Genomic DNA, 18,827 nt, shown 5'->3' with positions numbered 1-18,827 from the left:
ATTAAGGTTTATCTTATGAATAAAAGAAAGGATGGTATAAGGTAAAGGCCCTATATGGCATCATCTACTTCTTTCCTGCTTGGTGTGCTGTTAAGAATATGATAGTTGGTACTACACCAGCTATGCTTTGCTCAGAAAACCCATCACTAACACCTGATAATGGTAAAATAGAAACTGGAAAGAATCTAGGTTCCAGTTGTTCAACCACTAAACCAAAGTTTATTGTGGACTTCTTTTTTTTATACGGAATAAAGAAATATGATTCTTGCTTAAACCACCTTAGTCAAATATCCTTTAACTTGTAACTGAGAGACTCGAACTGAAATAGCTGCCTTACAACAAAGATGACCCACCCAGTGACTACAGTTTTAGAAAAAAGATTACTGTATAGGAGCCTTTATCCCATATTTAGGAACTGGATTTGAAAATTTGGAGTAGAGAAAAAAGAGAAAATGAGGAATTTAGAGCAATTGTGAAGGTTTATTTTTCCCCAAATAGTCTTGAAAATAATAAAGGAAGTGATAGTGAGTCAAGTGGTACCTTATTATTTCCTTCTTGCCTCTGTTATAAGAGAAATAGTTGAAGCATTTTATTTTATTTTACTTTATTTATATTTTGGGGGGCCTGATTCATAATTTAATAGGTGTGCTGGTCTGGGTCCCTTATTTCTGCTGCTCACAGGCCCACTGCTCTGGGGTCAGGGTTTTCTGCTCAAAGGCATGGATGTGCAGGAGCTCTTCTGCTAGGCAAGTGTTCACAAGCCAGTATCTCTGAAGCAGTGGCTTCCTCTCGAACTTGGCTGACACCACAAGGACTCGGAAGCTGGACATGCAACGTGGGAGTTGTGTCCTCCACTTCCATGTGCTCCACCTCCAGGTCCCACTGCAGCTTCTCCGGGAGGTACTCAACGCTGAGTTCCATCGTGGTAGCCTGGGGTGGGGGGAGTGCAGCCCAGCTCGGACCTCTGCCACACTGCTTCCACCCTTACTAGCTGAGACATTTTAAAAAAATTCATGCTTTATAACCTGGAATTGCATTTATACCAGAGGAGTGATTCAGCAATGCAAAGGGCAATGGGTATGAGTTAGATGGGTCTTGTGTTTATAGTATCACCGGGCTAAAATCAAGTTGTCAGCCGCTGATGTGATCTCTTTAGAAGCTAGAGTTCCTCTTACAAGATGAGTCAGATATTGGCAGAATTCATTTCCTTGTGGTTGTACGGGTGAGGTTCTCATTTTCTTCCTGGCTGACAGCTGGAAGTTGCAGTCAACTCCAAGAGGTCACCTACTTATTATCCTTGCACAACATAGCAATTTACTTTTTCAAAGCCAACAGAAGTACATCTCTCTGACATCTATACCCTCTTTTAAGAGCTTGCCTGCTTACTTAGGATAATATCCCCTTTGCTTAAATAAAAATCAGCTGATTAGGGCACTTAATTACATCTGTAAAATATGATTTTTTTTTTTTTTTTTTTTTTGCGGTGTGCGGGCCTCTCACTGTTGTGGCCTTTCCTGTTGCAGAGCACAGGCTCCGGACACGCAGGCTCAGCGGCCATGGCTCACGGGCCCAGCTGCTCTGCGGCATGTGGGATCTTCCTGGACCAGGGCACAAACCTGTGTCCCCTGCATCGGCAGGCGGACTCTCAACCACTGCGCCACCAGGGAAGCCCAAAATATGATCATTTTACCATATAATGGAACCTAACTATGGGAATGCATCGTGTTTATAGGTCTCATGCACATTCAACCACAAAACCATATAGGGCATGTACAGAATGAACCAGAAATCTTGGAGACCATCTTAGAATTCTGTCTACCACAATGTTGTCTTTATTATGTAGCTGAAGAAACTGAGGCTCAGAGAATTAAGTAATTTGCTCAAGTTACATAATCAGTAAATGCAGGACTATGATTAGAACTTCAGTCTCTCTGGTTCTCAAGCCTATATTCTTTCTGTTTGTAGCTTCTGCTGAAGGAATTTGTAAACATCTAGCTGAACTTTTATAAAGAAACATTTCCTATAATTATCAATTCCATTAATAAATCCAGAAATAAAACATGTCAATATTCTTTTTATTTAACATATTGTCTTTTTTATCTTACATAGATCTATTTTTAGGCTTTTATAGTTTCCTTTATGAATTAATTATTTTAATGCAATTTTTAACAGAAGGTAGCTTTCTCTATTGTGAATTCTAATGGCAATGGACTTTCAAAAGCCTATATCTCATACTTTAAGTATTATATAGTTGATTAACCTTCAATATAAGATTTATTCTCAATTTTTAAGAAAAGTTGACTATATTTGTCCAAATGAGAAGAAAGGTAATTAACAGTGATTATCAAACAGGGCTGGATTGAAATTACGGTGTTATCGCTTACTAATTATGTTGTCTTGCCAGGTAAGTTACTTTTCTGGCCTAATTTCTTCTAATTTGTTTATTTTTGGCCCTAAGAATTTATTAGGGTCAAAAATAAAAAATGTTAGATACTAAAGTGGTAAGGACAGATTTTAATCAGCAATAGGGAAATACGGAAAAGAGACTAGTATGAATTGAACTCAATTTTGATTTGTACAGAGGTGACCCAGCATTCTAAAGGGAGAATGAGGGAATAAGGAGGGAGGTGGGCAGGGTTCAGTAGAGCCAGGGAAGTGTAAAATTACAAGAAGCAGGAAGCGGGGGTTGGTCTATATGAAACCGATATGGTTTTGCTAACTAGAGTTTATAGAAGTTAGGCTCCTATCCTCCCATGGAGACTGGGAGACAGGGGCCCTATCTTCAGGTATTGGCTGGAACAAACTAAATTCTGTTGGCAGCTTTGAGTTTTGGCAGGCATGAACTATTAGTGGAACCAGGATCATCCTAAGGATGTGGCCTTCAGCTGTTAGAAACTATGCTGGTATTCAAGTCTTTATAGATCAAGGTTGAGGTCTGGTTGAGAAAGGGGTCAGAGGAGCCTAGCTAGAGTTTGTTCAAGGAGAGAATAATGTACCTAAATGTCTGATACAGATAAGCTACCTCAAATATTAGCTATTTTAAATCACACTTGCCATTTTTACTTTATTAGCAATTAAATTTTATTTTGTAATTTTAAGGTTTTTTTGCAATTATAAGCAATTAAAATTTCAATTAAAAGCAATTTTAAGTTTTAATTTTATTAACAAGACACAGTACAAAAGAAGACTTTACTACAGTAAGGACACATAAAATATAAAAACAAAAACACACTAGGCCAATTGACAAATATTTTTCTGCTTTTGAGTTGGAAAGAAAATATAAAAATAAATTAATTTAATAGATACTTCCCAAGTATAGCTTTCTTACTCCACAAGCCTTTATAATTGTGATGACTATAATAGTAATTCTTTCCATTACCATTTTATTAATGGTATTCATTTTGATTCATTTGTATTTTTTTATTCATAAAGTCTTCCAGTTGCTCTGCTGCTTTTTAAAATGACTGTTCTTTTTGAAATAGTTGGCACCTTAAATAGGCCAATCTTTACAGAATTAAAAGCCCTGTATGTTTTAAGAAAAATGCCATCATTTTAATGCAGCAAAGGGAAAAAAAATATCATTGAAATCTGGTCTCGAAAACAACATGTGATGATGAGCAGTGCTGAGCAGATCATTGCATTCCTCCTCTTGCTCTCTATCACAAAATAATAACTTGCCAGGAGGCTGTGGCAGTTATTAATGTTTCATTTTGTTCCTAGATCCAAATTAAACCCCTGAAAAATATAAAACTATGAAGCTAAAGTTGAAATTCAGACATATAATCATATAATATATTTTTAGCATTATTTTAATACTTGCTTTAATATCTTAAACACAAGGAAAGCTCTTCAAGAATGAATTTGGACCTTTCAGTAGAATCATATGATGTAATAGAATCATGCTATTACAGAATAAATCATCCATTTATTTTTCTGGAGGGACTTTGGGTCATCTAGCTGAACTTCTCTTTTTACAGGTGAAGAAACTGAAGGGAGCAGAGGTTAAGTGCTTTACTTAAGGCCAGCCAGCCTCTCTGAGCTATGTTTTGTAGTTCCCAGTCCCTTCCTGTTCTTGCCCTCCCTACTGGGCTATCTGTCACTCACTCTTCTTCTTTTTCTTACCTGATTTTTTTGTTTGTTTGTTTGTTTCTCCATCTTAGCTTTTTCCTCTGTATTTTCTGAGGAAAGAAACCAACAATGTTTACTACAGTAAACATTTAGACTGCAAGAATTTCAAATGCAGAGGAAATGCCTCGAGCCATAGAGCCCAGGGTATTGAGCAAGTCACATTGCAGAAGTGCATTTTCTGCAGAAGGTCTAAGCATAAATGCTAGAAAACAGTGCTTGCATTAAATGTGAAAAGTAAGTCAAGTCACAATGCTTTTGAGTCCCTCACAGTTCTTCCTGTTTCTGAACTTCTCTTTCCAATTCTTCTTCCACAGGACAACCAATTGGCTTTCAAACATAATATATTGAGGATATACTATTTTAAAAATCTTAACAGACTTCCAATGTTTCTTATACATAAAACAAAAGAAAACAAAAACAAACCTCACAAACTTATCCACTGAGCACTGAAGTCCTTTCGGGTTACTATCTCTATTTTCAGGCTTGTCTCACATCTTTGGCTTTCTCAGTTTCACAGTAAAGCCACCAGTTTCCTTGCCATTCCCTGGCAGCTGTTCCCTTCTCCAAAGGGAACTTTGTATATTTTCCTTTTCTACTTGCTGAGATCTTATTTATCTATTCATCCTTTAGCTTTCCTTTTCTTGAATTTGGATTGAGTTCTTCCTTTGACCTTCCTCCCTTCTCCAATGATTTTTTAAAAATCTACATATTAATTATTTTCTAGTTATGATTATCCTTAATTTTTTCTTTTTCTTTTTTCAAAATTGCTAGTATGAAAGTTGAAATACAAAATAGTATTTATAACATATGATTCAGTATAAAGAATAAAAATACAAACACCCTTTTATTCACTATCTACCTTAAGGAAAAAAAAAACACAGAAAATAATCCAAAACGTTGAGGTTTCTGAGGGTTCATTCCAGATCCCATCCTTCTCCTCTACTCACAGTGAAAAAAAATCACTAAGTGTATTAACTAATACTTTTTGAAACATTTACCACATAGGGTTGTACATCTAAACAGAATATTCTTTGGTTTTGCACGGTTTTGAAGTTCACAAAAATGGAATCATGTTGTATCTTCTTTTTTTTATTGTTATATAGATCTTTTCATTTATTGTATACGTATTAGGTACACAGTTTAAAAGGAATAAAAACCCTACTCTCTAGAACATAAGACAATAAATAGAACAAAGATTGTCCCTATTATACAAATGGAATTAGTGAACATAAATAAGTATGTGATTTTCAACCACATTCATATTATTCAGTTTTAAAACTATCTAATCTTTTACAATGACTAAATCCTTACTTGAAACTGTAGAGTTGGTAAAGGATGTATGCCATTTAAGTATTAGTTCAGAGACTTAACAAAACAATTTTACTGGTGGTATTTATTGTGGGGAGCAGAGAACTACTTACTGTGTATGACTATCATGTTTTAGGAAACATGATGAAGTTTTTATATTACAAGGAAGAGATCAAGTTTAAGTATTAGTTATTTTAGAAATACTACCTAAACTAGGATGACATTTATGAAATATTATATATTCCTTCTCTAACTCCCTTCTATTAGTCTATAAACTATATCAAGCGAAGCAATGGAAGTTAAAATTTTTAATATTTTAGATAGTCAAGTTAGAAAAGGACCTAAAGAAAGGAACTCAGATTTAAAGTTCTGAATGCCCACTAGGTTTGGCACCTTTTCTTTCTTCCAACAAAGTATCTTCTCTTAGAAATGGAGTATTTAGTTAACTATCCCTCTCGGGGACCTCGGCTACAATAAAAAAGAGGCCAAGAGACCACAGATGCAGACTCACTGGCTTTGCTGGAGAGTGACAATGAAGAACCAGGGGCAGAGTCCCAGGGACACAGGAGCCCACAGCAGTCTGGGCTACTAGAATTGGGTGACAAAACAAGCTAACTCTGTCTTCACAAAATTTACCTGTGTTAGAGAAAAAGTCAGTCTATTGAGATTGACAAGGTAGGATTAGCTTTCCGACTCACAGAAGGCAACACCTGCTTTAGAGTGGACATTAGTAAGAGTGCTGACTGCTGTGAATACTTAGGTACTAGGCAACTCCTGACCTAAGGGACATGCAAAGACACAACAAACCAACCAACCAAACGCCCTCGGAATAATACAACCCCACTCCTATCAGAGCTTCACTTCTCTGAGTACATGCAGCACACAAAAGCGTCAGTTTCACTTCCCAACTCTGTTAACTGTTCCAGTGAAGACACACAAGGATAATGGTCTTTTAACATATCTGGCAATTTAGAAGTCTTCTCTTGAAGACGTTGTGAACGTCTAACTGGTGTGAGAAACTTTAGCTCTTTAAATGCAGAATTGGTTTTTTTAAACTGCATCTTCTTTTTCACACTTTGCAAGTATGGAGAAGTAGACACATTATATTTAATTAAGCAACCTGCCCTAGTTTCTGTATTGGGGGTTTTAATATCACTGGTTGGATCTTTTGTTTTGTCATCTCGCTCTTTTTCACAACCTTGAAATACCACATTCCTAGGATGCTTATTTTCTATTTCTGGTTTTTCTGACCCCAGATTAACACTTATATCATCAATGGTGTTTTCTTGGATTTGTTCCTTGGTTGCACAAGCCTCCTAAATATTTTCTCCAAATTTAACTTTTTCTTGACTCTTCATTGTCAGAATGTCAACAATGGCATGTCGCATATCTTCAGTAGGCTGAGCTCCTGCCAGAATGGCCTTCTCATAGATTGCAAAAATATTTTCAGTAGACTTGTAAATGGTTCAATATGTGCAAGGCATATCCAATATTTAACATGTTTTTTGGCATCTGGAATATTTTTAATCAGGTCATTCAGTGTAACCAATACTTCTTCTTTTGGACATCCCTCATTAATCAGGTGTAGGCATTCAGAAAATGTCTTGTTTACTTTTCCAGTAAACAATCGTTGTTCATCTTCTTCTGCCATGGTAGTCCAGAAGGACCAACTAGTTTTTCATTTTGTGCTTCGGGCTCAGGCTGGGTAACCACTGAGCTCGGAGGCCTTTTCATCACTCTTCCTTTGCCAGCTTTCCACTCACTCAGACGAGCCTTCCTCTCCTCTGCAGTTTCTCTGCGCTGAGTCCATCTACTATCAATAGCTGCTTTCACCATGGTATGTCTGTGGTGGTCAATGCTTTTTGACTTTTCTGTCAGTTTAGTATTAGAAGACAAAGCAGGTCTGGCTACCATTTCAGATGTCATGCTTCTTGATAGTGTCTTATTTCTTTTTATGTCCTGAGAAGAACTGGTTTTGATAATAGACGAAAGTGTATTTAACTGTAATAATTCTTTCTCTCGAGGCCCTTTCCAAACTGTAACACTGGCAGACTGATGCCTTGTTTCATGGCATCCTGGTTATTACTGTGGTGACTGCTAATAGAAGGTTGTACAAGTTGACTGCTCTGAGATGTAGTGCTCACAAATTTAGTGGCAGTCGTCATATGTGAGGCTCTATCACTTTTCACTGGTACACTGCTGGCAGGTACAGGCTGAGACTTTGTGGCTTTAGAGACAGTAGCTGAAAGTTTCTTCATTGTTGCAGAACTCTCATCTTTGACTTGTAGAGGTTTTCTAAAGGAATTGATCTTAGACTGAACAATTTGGCTATGATAAGATCCAAGCACAGGTTTCTTGGGCATTTGGGCATGTTAGCACCTTGCTTTGGTTTCTCTGTAGCCATTTGTTTCTTTTTACTGTTGTTTTTAAGGTGAAATGCTTGGCTAAACATCATATGTTGACTTTGGGGGTCATCTTTAATTGGTAACAATGGCAGAGTTTGATTATTATCCTCAAAATTAGGTGTATCAATTGCTATAGTTGAATTGGTTAATCCATTAGAAGCTTTTAAAGGAATACAGTTTTTTTCCATTGTTATATTATTCTTGATCCCTGTAAGTCTACCCACATTCTCTTTATCAACCACTTTTGCCTTAAGTTTCAGAACTTTTGTCTCTTCTTCAATCTGGCCTTCAGATGTCTTCACTCTCTGGTCTCTACCACTGGACAATATCTGATTTTCCTGTTTGTATGCAAAAAGTTTTTCTTTTTAACAGATGCTCCTTGAGTTTTTGTCTTCTTTGCTCTCTGAACAGCAGACTGGGCCCTCTGACTCGGGGGCAGCTGCAGGTCCTGGGGCACGGCTGGGATGCTTATCGCAGCTCCAGGCAGGGGAATGCGTCTCCAGCTCAACCACCACAGATTCCCTCAGGCCAGCGCAGCTGCACACTGCCCATATTGTATCTTCTAACTTGCTTTTTTTCTCTCACCATTCTGTTCCTGAGATTCATCCACTTTGATGTTAAGGCATGATTTATTTATATCAGTACTGTATATTATTGTAGCATATGACTATACCACAAGTTATTTATCCATTCTCCAGCTGATATTTTTACATTTTACAAATGTTCTCATTCTATGTCTATGTCCAATCTCCTCTGACCTGATATTGAACGTGATACAAAAATTATATGATCATCTTAATAAATACAGGGAAAGCATTTGACAAAATTCAACATCCAGTCGCAATAAAAACTCTTAACAAGTTAGGCATAGAAAGGACATTTCTTAACATAATAAAAGCTGTCTATAACAGGCCCACAGTTAACGTCATACTCAGTGGTGAAAGGTTGAAAATTTTTCCACTAAGGTAGGGAAACCACTCTCACCACTCTTATTCAACATAATATTGGAAGTCCTAGCTAAAGCAATCAGGCAAGAAAAAAATAAAAAAAGTATCAGAATTGGAAAGGAAGAAATAGAATAGTCTCTATTTGCAGATGGCATGATTTTATAGATAAAAAAATCCTAAAGACTCAACCAAAAAACTGTTAGATCTAATCAATGAATTCAGTAGATTTTCAGGATACAAAATAACATACAAAAATCAGTAGCCGAGAGGGGGAAGATGGCAGAAGAGTAAGACACGGAGATCACCTTCCTCCCCACAGATACATCAGAAATACATCTACACATGGAACAACTCCTACAGAACACCTACTGAATCTGGCAGAAGACCTCAGACCTCCCCAAAGGCAAGAAACTCCCCACATACCTGGGTAGGGCAAAAGAAAAAAGAAAAAACAGAGACAAAAGAATAGGGACGGGACCTGCACCAGTGGGAGGGAGCTGTGAAGGAGGAAAGGTTCCACACACTAGGAAACCTCTTCGCGGGCGGAGACTGCAGGTGGTGGAGGGGGAAGCTTCGAAGCCGTGGAGGAGAACACAGCAACAGAGGTGCTGAGGGCAAAGCGGAGAGATTCCCGCACAGAGGATCGGTGCCGACAGGCACTCACCAGCCCGAGAGGCTTGTCTGCTCACCTGCCGGGGCGGGCGGGGGCTGGGAGCTGAGGCTCAGGCTTCGGTTGGATCCCAGGGAGAGGACTGGCAGCATGAACACAGCCTTTAGGGGGTTAGTGCACCACGGCTAGCCAGCAGGGAGTCCGGGGGAAAAGTCTGGATCTGCCAAGAGGCAAGAGACGTTTTCTTCCCTCTTTGTTTCCTGGTGCGCGAGGAGAGGGGATTAAGAGCGCTGCTTAAAGGAGCTTGAGAGACGGGTGCGAGCAGTGGCTAACAGCGCGGACCCCAAAGACGGGCATGAGACGCTAAGGCTGCTGCTGCCACCACCAAGAAGCCTGTGTGCGGGCACAGGTCACTCTACACACCTCCCTTCCGAGGAGCCTGTGCAGCCCGCCACTGCCAGGGTCCCGGGATCCAGGGACAACTTCCCTAGAAGAATGCACGGTGCGCCTCAGGCTGGTGCAACGTCCCACTGGCCTCTGCCGCCGCAGACTCGCCCCACATCCGCACCCCTCCCTGCCCCCGGCCTGAGTGAGCCAGAGTCCCCGAATCAGCTGCTCCTTTAACCCCGTCCTGTCTGAGCGAAGAACAGGCGCCCTCAGGCGACCTACACGCAGAAGCGGAGCCAAATCCAAAGCTGAGGCCCTGGAGCTGTGCAAACAAAGAAGAGAAGGGAAATCTCTCCCAGCAGCCTCAGGAGCAGTGGATTAAATCTCCACAATCAACTTGATGTGTGAGATTTTGTATATATAGCTTTGCTTTCACCATTTGTCCTAGGGTCCTGTCTGTCCATTTTATTTATTTTATTTTTTAACTTAAAAAACATTTTTTTCTTAATAATTATTTTTTATTTTAATAACTTTATTTTATTTTACCTTACTTTATTTTATTTTATCCTCTTTCTTTTTTCCTTCCTTCCTTCCTTCCTTCCTTCCTTCCTTCCTTCCTTCCTTCCTTCCTTCCTTCCTTTCTTTCTTTCTTTCTTTCTTTCTTTTCTTTCTTTCTTTCTTTCTTTCTTTCTTTCTTTCTTTCTTTCTTTCTTTCTTTCTTTCTTTCTTTCTTTCTTTCTTCTTTTTCTCCTTTTATTCTGAGCCGTGTGGATGAAAGGCTCTTGGTGCTGCAGCCAGGAGTCAGTGCTGTGCCTCTGACGTGGAAGAGCCAACTTCAGGACACTGGTCCACAAGAGACCTCCCAGCTCCATGTAATATCAAATGGCGAAAATCTCCCAGAGATCTCCATTTCAACACCAACACCCAACTTCACTCAATGACCAGCAAGCTACAGTGCTGGACACACTATGCCAGACAACTAGCAAGACAGGAACACAACCACACCCGTTAGCAGAGAGGCCGCCTAAAATCATAGTAAGTCCACAGACACCCCAAAACACAGCACCAGACGTGCACCTGCCCACCAGAAAGACAAGATCCAGCCTCATCCACCAGAACACAGGCACTAGTCCCCTCCACCAGGAAGCCTACACAACCCACTGAACCAACTTTAGCCACTGGAGACAGACACCAAAAAAAAACGGGAACTATGAACCTTCAACCTGCAAAAAGGAGACCCCAAACACAGTAAGATAAGCAAAATAAGAATAAAGAAAAACACACAGCAGATGAAGGAGCAAGATAAAAATTCACCAGACCTAACAAATGAAGAGGAAATAGGCAGTCTACCTGAAAAAGAATTCAGAATAATGATAGTAAAGATGATCCAAAATCTTGGAAATAGAATAGACAAAATGCAAGAAACATTTAACAAGGACCTAGAAGAACTAAAGATGAAACAAGCAATGATGAACAACACAATAAATGAAATTAAAAATACTCTAGAAGGGATCAATAGCAGAATAACTGAGGCAGAAGAACGGATAAGTGACCTAGAAGATAAAATAGTGGAAATACCTACTGCAGAGAAGAATAAAGAAAAGAGAATGAAAAGAACTGAGGACAGTCTCAGAGACCTCTGGGACAACATTAAACGCACTAACATTCAAATTATAGGGGTCCCAGAAGAAGAAGAGAAAAAGAAAGGGACTGAGAAAATATTTGAAGAGATTATAGTTGAAAACTTCCCTAGAAGTTTTCAAACTAGAAAGCTTCTGCACAGCAAATCATCAACAAAGTGAAAAGACAACCTATGGAATGGGAAAAAATTATATGTAAACCATATATCTGATTAGAGAATAATACCCCAAATATATAAAGAACTCATACAAATCAGTAGCAAATAAACCAAACAATTAAAAAATGGGCAAAGAACCTGAATAGACCTTTCTCCAAAGAAGATATAAGAAAGGCCAGCAGGCACATGGAAAAATGCTCAACGTTACTAGTAAGTAAGGAAATGCATATTAAAAGCACAATAGGACATCACCTCACACTTGTTAGAACAGCCATCATAAAAAATAAAAGAGATAACAAGTGCTGGTATGGATGAGGAGAAAAGGGTTTGGTGGGATTATAGATTGATATAGCCCCTGCAAAACAATATGGATGATCCTCAAAAAATTAAAAATATAATTGTCGTATTATCCAGCAATTCCACTTCTGAGAATATATATGAAGAAAATAAAAACTCTAACTCAAAAGATATCTTTACTCCCATATTCATAGCAGCATTATTTACAATAGCCAAGAGATGGAAACAACCTAAGGTGTACATCTATATATAAAATGAATAAAGAAGTTTGCATTTCTCTAATAATTAGTGACATTAATCATCTTTTCATGTGCCTGTTGGCCATCTGTATGTCTTCTTTGTCTATTTAGGTCTTCTGTCAATTTTTTTGATTTTTTAAAAGATTTTATTAAGCTGTATGAACTGTTTGTATATTTTGAAATTTAATCCCTTGTCAGTAGCATCATTTGCAAATATTTTCTCCCATTCTGTGGGTTGTCTTTTATTTTGTTTCTGGTTTTCTTTGTTGTGGAAAAGTTTTTAAGTTTAATTTGGTCCCATTTGTTTATTTTTGGTTTTGTTTCCATTACTCTAGGAGAGGGATCCAAAAAAGTATTGCTGTGATTTATGTCAAAGAGTGTTCTGCCTGTGTTTTCCTCTAGGAGTTTTATAGTATCTGGTGTTTCATTTAGGTCTTTAATGCATTTTGAGTTTATTTTTGTGTATGGTGTCAGGGAGTGTTCTAATTTCATTCTTTTACATATAGCTCTACAGTTTTCCCAGCGCCACTTATTGAAGAGACTATCTTTTCTCCATTGTACATTCTTGCCTCTTTTTTCATAGATTAATTGACCATAAGTGCATGGTTTTATTTCTGGGCTTTCTATCCTGGTCCATTGATTTATATATCTCTTTTTGTGCCAGTACCATACTGTTTTGATGATTGTAGCTTTATAGCATAGTCTGAAGCCAGGGCGCCTGACTCCTCCAGCTCCATTTTTCTTTCTCAAGATTGCTTTGGCTATTCAGGTTCTTTTGTGTTTCCATACAAATTTTTAAGTTATTTGTTCTAGTTCTATGAAAAATATCATTGGTAATTTGATAGGGATTACATTGAATCTGTAGATTGCTTTTGGTAGTATAGTCATTTTGACAATATTGATTCTTCTAATCCAATAACATGGTATTTCTCTCCATCTGTTTGTGTCACCTTTGATTTCTTTCATCAGTATCTTATAGTTTTTTGAGTACAGGTCTTTTGTCTCCTTAGGTAGGTTTATTCCTAGGTATTTTATTCTTTTTGATACAGTGGTCACTGGGATTGTTTCCTTAATTACTCTTTCTGATCCTTTGTTGTTAGTGTATGGGAATGCAAGAGATTTCTTTATTAATTTTGTATCCTGCAACTTTACCAAATTTATTGATGAGCTCTAGTAGTTTTCTGGTAACATCTTTGAAAGTTGCTATGAGAGTCAAACTTAAATGTTCCTACCATAACAATTGAAATCACAAAATGGAAGTCTTGTGAGTTGAAGGGTGTGCTAACTAACTTTATTGTGGTAACATTTTGCTATATATATATATATATATATATATATATATATATATATATATATATATGCATGTATAAATCATCTCATTGTATACCTTAAACTTACATAATATTTTAAGTCAATTATACCACAATAAACCTGGAAAGAACATTGTAGAACATATGTATTCTAGATATTTGCTATTTGCTTGTCCTTTTTCTGCCTTTCATCCTCTACAAACTCATATTTCAAATTTAGGACCAGTTTAAGTGTCCCCCAGTGAGTTCACTCTAAAAGCATCAGAGTGGTGTGTAAGTGTTACTTGTTTCACAGAGGAAATGGGGGAGAAATTTATATATCGACTTAAAAATTGTATGAGACATTTTACTTTCCCTGTATTCCTTTTTGCCTCTGCTGTCCCCAGGCACTTCCTTATGTTAGCTCAGTTTCTACACAGTGCCCAGCCACATGGTCTGTCTCCATTTCTTCCCAGAATGCCTTTCTGACCTCTTTCTCTGTTAGGCTACTCTGATCCAGTTCCTGCCTTCCAAATTGCATAACCACACAAAATTCCATTTCTTTTTCTTCCTTTAGTTTCACTTTGGAAATGCATTGATTCAGGTCTTTTTTTTTGCACATACTTTAATTGCATGAACTTTAATTGAAGAATATTCATGTCCATTCTAAGAAAATGCCAACCCTAAAAAAGAAAATCCTGAACACAGTACTTTTAGTTTAGTTTTTTTGTTTTTAATTGAAATGGAACAAATTGAAAGGAAAAAATTTGTTCCAGATGTTTGAAGAAAGCATGTGTGATTTTGTTGACTGTTTTCTTTATAAATACTTTTGAAAGAAATTCATTTCCAGGTAGCATGTAGTCATAATGAATGACTTCAAAAATACGTGCTTAAACATTAAGACTAATTTGGTATTACCAAAAGCATCATGGCCACAAATTCCCAATGTGTGTTTAACAGTAAGGTAGAAAATTCACAGAAAATACACATCTGACAGACTCACATACCATGCCCATAAACAGAGACACAGACTCAAACACACACATACATGCTCCACACCCCCTACAAATACTTCCTTTCAACCATACTACATTGTCTCAGCTCACTCGGTTTTCTTTTTCTATCAACCCCAGTTATTTTGAACAATTTCTAAAATTCTTGCCAATATTTTCCTCTCACAGAAAGGCTCACAGGATTGACTGTGGTGTCCTGTCCTGGCTTCACTCTCTTCCTGGGTCTCGCAGGTTATCTGTGGCAAGAGTATCAATCTAACAGCCACGAGCCCTTTCACTGTGTAGTTGCATCTTTCGTGCCAGAGGCACAGGCTCTTCTCAGGCAGAATCATGAGTGTGGCCTGAGCTATCACTTGTATGTGATATTTGTCCATTTTATTTCTGTTACATTAAAAAATAGATTCAAATCAAGGATGTTTTCATTCTGTGTTTAAATATTTGTTCACATATCCAAGTATCCAAGTATATTCACTGTCTTTTTCTTTTTTTTTTAAACATACAGTGCTATAACCTGCAACAATGGCACACATAAAACTCTAACTATATGTTATTCCCTTAACTAAAATATACCAAGAATAAAGACACTACCAGCAATTTACAGGAATATAAGAATGAACTTAGTGAAGACAGAATGAACTGTGTGCACGTTTACACGAGCATAGCACTCATCATTTTGTGGCCTCTAGGAAACTGGTTGGGAAGAGAACAAACACTTTTTAGATATTAAGAGTTAATTCAAATTAAATCAGCTTCTCCAGAAGTATGATGTGTTCACATTGGACTTCATGTTGCTTTTCACTATTTCAATATGAGATATGACCCTGTATGTGTCTTTACTCATAGTTCTTTCCAATTGCTATATGTATATAATTATAAATTGGTCACATTCATTTTCTAGAATTTCATATAAATGTATTGCTGGAAAGCCATCTCTCCCAAAACAGGTAACCATTATTTATCTTTCAAATTGTTTTTCAGCAAGGAGCTACTGAAGAGACTTTCTCTCTATAAATACAGAAACAGAAAGTTATTGTTTAGGTGCACCAGGCATGCTGTATTCTCTCGACTTTATGCTATTACAGAGATACTACAGTTAGATAGTGGAACAATGCAGCTTCCAGTTTGACTAAAACATTTTAAAGAAAAGAGTATTTTTAATGAAGTAGCTATTAAAAAATTGCCATCCAATTATGGGCAAAATCCTAAGGTAATATTTGTGTTCCACAAAGGAATCTGTGATTAGGCAAATTCCTGAACTAACAATTGATATTCATCATGTCATTTAATCCTGAGCCACATTCTTTCTTCTCAAGTGAGTGATGATGAAAAGAAACCAAAGTCTTTTTTTAAAATATATCCATTAATAGTTGAATTATACACAAATTGATTTGAATTTGTCTCATCCCTAAATTATGAGTTTAGTTGAAGTTTCTAGGAGTAGAATTGTTGAACATATATAATATTTGCTTGGTCACTACACCTTTTGAAATGTTCTCTGTGCATATGGGTGCTGGTGTACTGAACTCCTTACCATAGGCAATTTCTGATGTCTTAAGAGATGTTAAACAATTTGTGGCGCAGATGGTATTTCCACATGTGGCTTAGAAAAGCACTGTACTTCTGACATATGGGCCTGTTCTGATTTTAAAGGAGAGGAAGGTTTTTATGATTTTATTTTTATGGACACATTTAATTATATATCAAGGGGATCTACCACACACATTTTCACAGAGGGCATTACACAGTTTTATAGCGTGCCTTCAGCTTCCTAAAAAGTTACCAATATCACAATTACAGTAAAATTACTGGCAATTATAACAACAGCTTCTTTAAACACTATTTGTAGATGTAAAATTGTTTTTATGAGTAATACATAACATTACTATCTCATTTTAGAAATCTATATTGAATAAAGCCCATTTGCCAATATTAAGTTTCATTCATATAAATTCTCTTTTGAAGAAATACATGTTTAAGTTAAAAATATTCCTCCTGCATTCATAACTAGAGGATAAAGCTCATCAATATGAACAAACTCTAAAAATAGATATTTAAATAAAAGTAAAGATGAAGTACTGATTTCTACTCTTTTCATTATTATATCTGTTACTGGCTTTACATCCTGAGTTGTGTTCTGGTACTGGTGCTGGATCAAAAAAGTTCTTACTTCAGTTTAAATACATGTGTAAAGCACATGTATTTTTCTTTTCTCTGAATACATTTTGATTGAAAAATAACATAAGAAAAACAAGCCTGCCACTCATATTTGCAAGGCCTGCTACAAAAACACAAACAGAGGACCACATTTCAAAATCTGAATATTTAAAAATTACAGATCTAGCTAATAAACTGCTAAATTAAAAAGTTATATTTTCTCTCAACAAAAATACCTTTATACTGACAAAATGAACACTATATGTAAAGTCTAATTTTATATGACTAAGAGTCAGCACAATGCCAAAGATGACTGTATTGAAATATTATTTAGCATGTTGATGCTCTAACCATATTAGTAAAAAATATAAAATGTATAATTCACATATGTATTATAATATATAACATATTGTATGTAATTTATTTTTCTTGTCTTGTTTGATGACTACCATTCGATATGCAGAGACCTAATCTTCTTCCATAGTGCACTCCACCATCTCCATCAGCTTTGCCTGGTATCCCCATGTTCAAAGCTCTTTTGGTCAGCATCTCTAGAGAGAGCAAACTTTGTTCTAGAATTCCTTTGGAGTCCAAGAGGGGTTAAAATGTTCCAGATTCAGGACTATGAAAATCTTCACCTTTGACCTCTCTTCTGGATGCTTGTCTTTAGAGGTACCCATTGGCTCCAGTTGCTGAGTTCCAAAGTTCTTAATAAATACATAGAACAAAGTTCTTAATAAATACATAGGGCAAAGTGTTCTTATGTTTTGATATGAAATAGGTTTATTTGTGTTAATTTTAAGTAATCTGCAGTTTGTTTTGATTTCATCTTCAGTCATGAGTTACTTGGAAGAGTTTTGATGTCCATTTGGTTAATTTTCAGTTACATAGAAGCAAAGGCTAGAGGTGGGTTGGTTGTGAAAGTGGTGGAGAGACATGGAGATCTTTGTTGTCGAGGTCTCTGGGTGAAAGCAAGAGGAGAGTCCACTCTTTCTCAACCACTTGATCTGGTGGAAATTTTGCCCATCAGAGCTCCTGACACCCAGTAGGTCTCCCCAAAGCCTTCCAAAGGACTGAATGCAGGAGAGAGACTAGTTCTTTAATTTTCTGTACACATAAGATGTCTTCTGGCATGCACAGGCTGGGAATTCACAGGCAACCACAGAGTCTGTGGTCTTCACCTCAGGATCGAATCCACATTTCATATTCCTCCATCCAAATGGACCAGATAGTCTGGCACCTGTATCCTGGAGAATTCATGTCTTCAGATCTATACATATTATCTTCAGAATTTATCAGAAAGATTATTTTAGTTGTATGGAATTGTAGCAAAGAATGGGGGAAAATCAACAGCAATGTGTGCTCAGATTGCTATATAAAGTGGCAATTGAAATGCATGCCTAACTGAAGAACACAATCTAGGTGAGTTACACATTAGTACAAATTTTATACTAAAGTCCAGTAGACAAAACCAAAAAATGGCTTTTTAGCAAGCTTACCACTGAAACCTCCTTGGGAGAGCACTACATTGGAGATACAAAGAGTTTTAGTGACTCCAACAAAGCTAGTTATTTCTTCACCTGGGGATCAGATTACTGTGTTTGTTTCTTTGTTTCTTTTGGTTGACACTATGTTGAAGTCATTAGGCTGCTATTTGAACACATGTTGTACAATATATACCTTTATACATGCACAATGCATTAAACCCAGTGAGGTGCTCCTACTGAGACACACAGTGGGATGAAGACTCAGGAAAAACAGAAAATTTGGGTCCCCCCTCTCATGCCTAAGCTTAGGTAAAGAGAGATTAGTTGCTCCAACTATTGAAATAGATATTTTTAGCTTGCTAGTAACTTTTTGAAACACACAGAGTTGAATTAGTGCCAGTGAAATGTATGTTCAACTTGATGTCACTTTGCTTCCCATGTTTCAAAGGAGGTTAAAAAAAATTCTTTCTATCAACTTATATGTAATAGAAGAAGATATACAAGTGTTGTGGGGTATCATAATGAGACCAGTTGGATACTCATATTTTGGAAAGAATCAAATATTTTTATTCCTGATATTTTGGAAAAACCTGAACCAGATGTATGTTTTTATGTTGTTGCATTTGTTTTCTTCTTAAAAGAAAAATCAGTACATGTAAAATATATTAGTTCTTACTTTTATTATGACTAACAGAATCCCATGATATTTGCTTTAATCTTAGTAATTTATTTATACATTAATTTATCTAAGTATATTTGCTATTA

General features: G+C 36.9%; 2 pseudogenes; both read right to left on the bottom strand.

The window, feature by feature from the left end:
- Positions 1-662: 662 nt before the first annotated feature.
- LOC101284650 (bolA-like protein 2) lies at positions 663-921 on the bottom strand (annotated as a pseudogene).
- Positions 922-6,293: 5,372 nt separating this feature from the next.
- LOC101289707 (cytoskeleton-associated protein 2-like) lies at positions 6,294-17,100 on the bottom strand (annotated as a pseudogene).
- Positions 17,101-18,827: the final 1,727 nt, after the last annotated feature.

This window comes from Orcinus orca, chromosome 3 (genome assembly GCF_937001465.1).
Source record: "Orcinus orca chromosome 3, mOrcOrc1.1, whole genome shotgun sequence".
Lineage (NCBI taxonomy): Eukaryota > Metazoa > Chordata > Mammalia > Artiodactyla > Delphinidae > Orcinus > Orcinus orca.
This window is presented reverse-complemented; position numbering and strand designations above follow the sequence as displayed.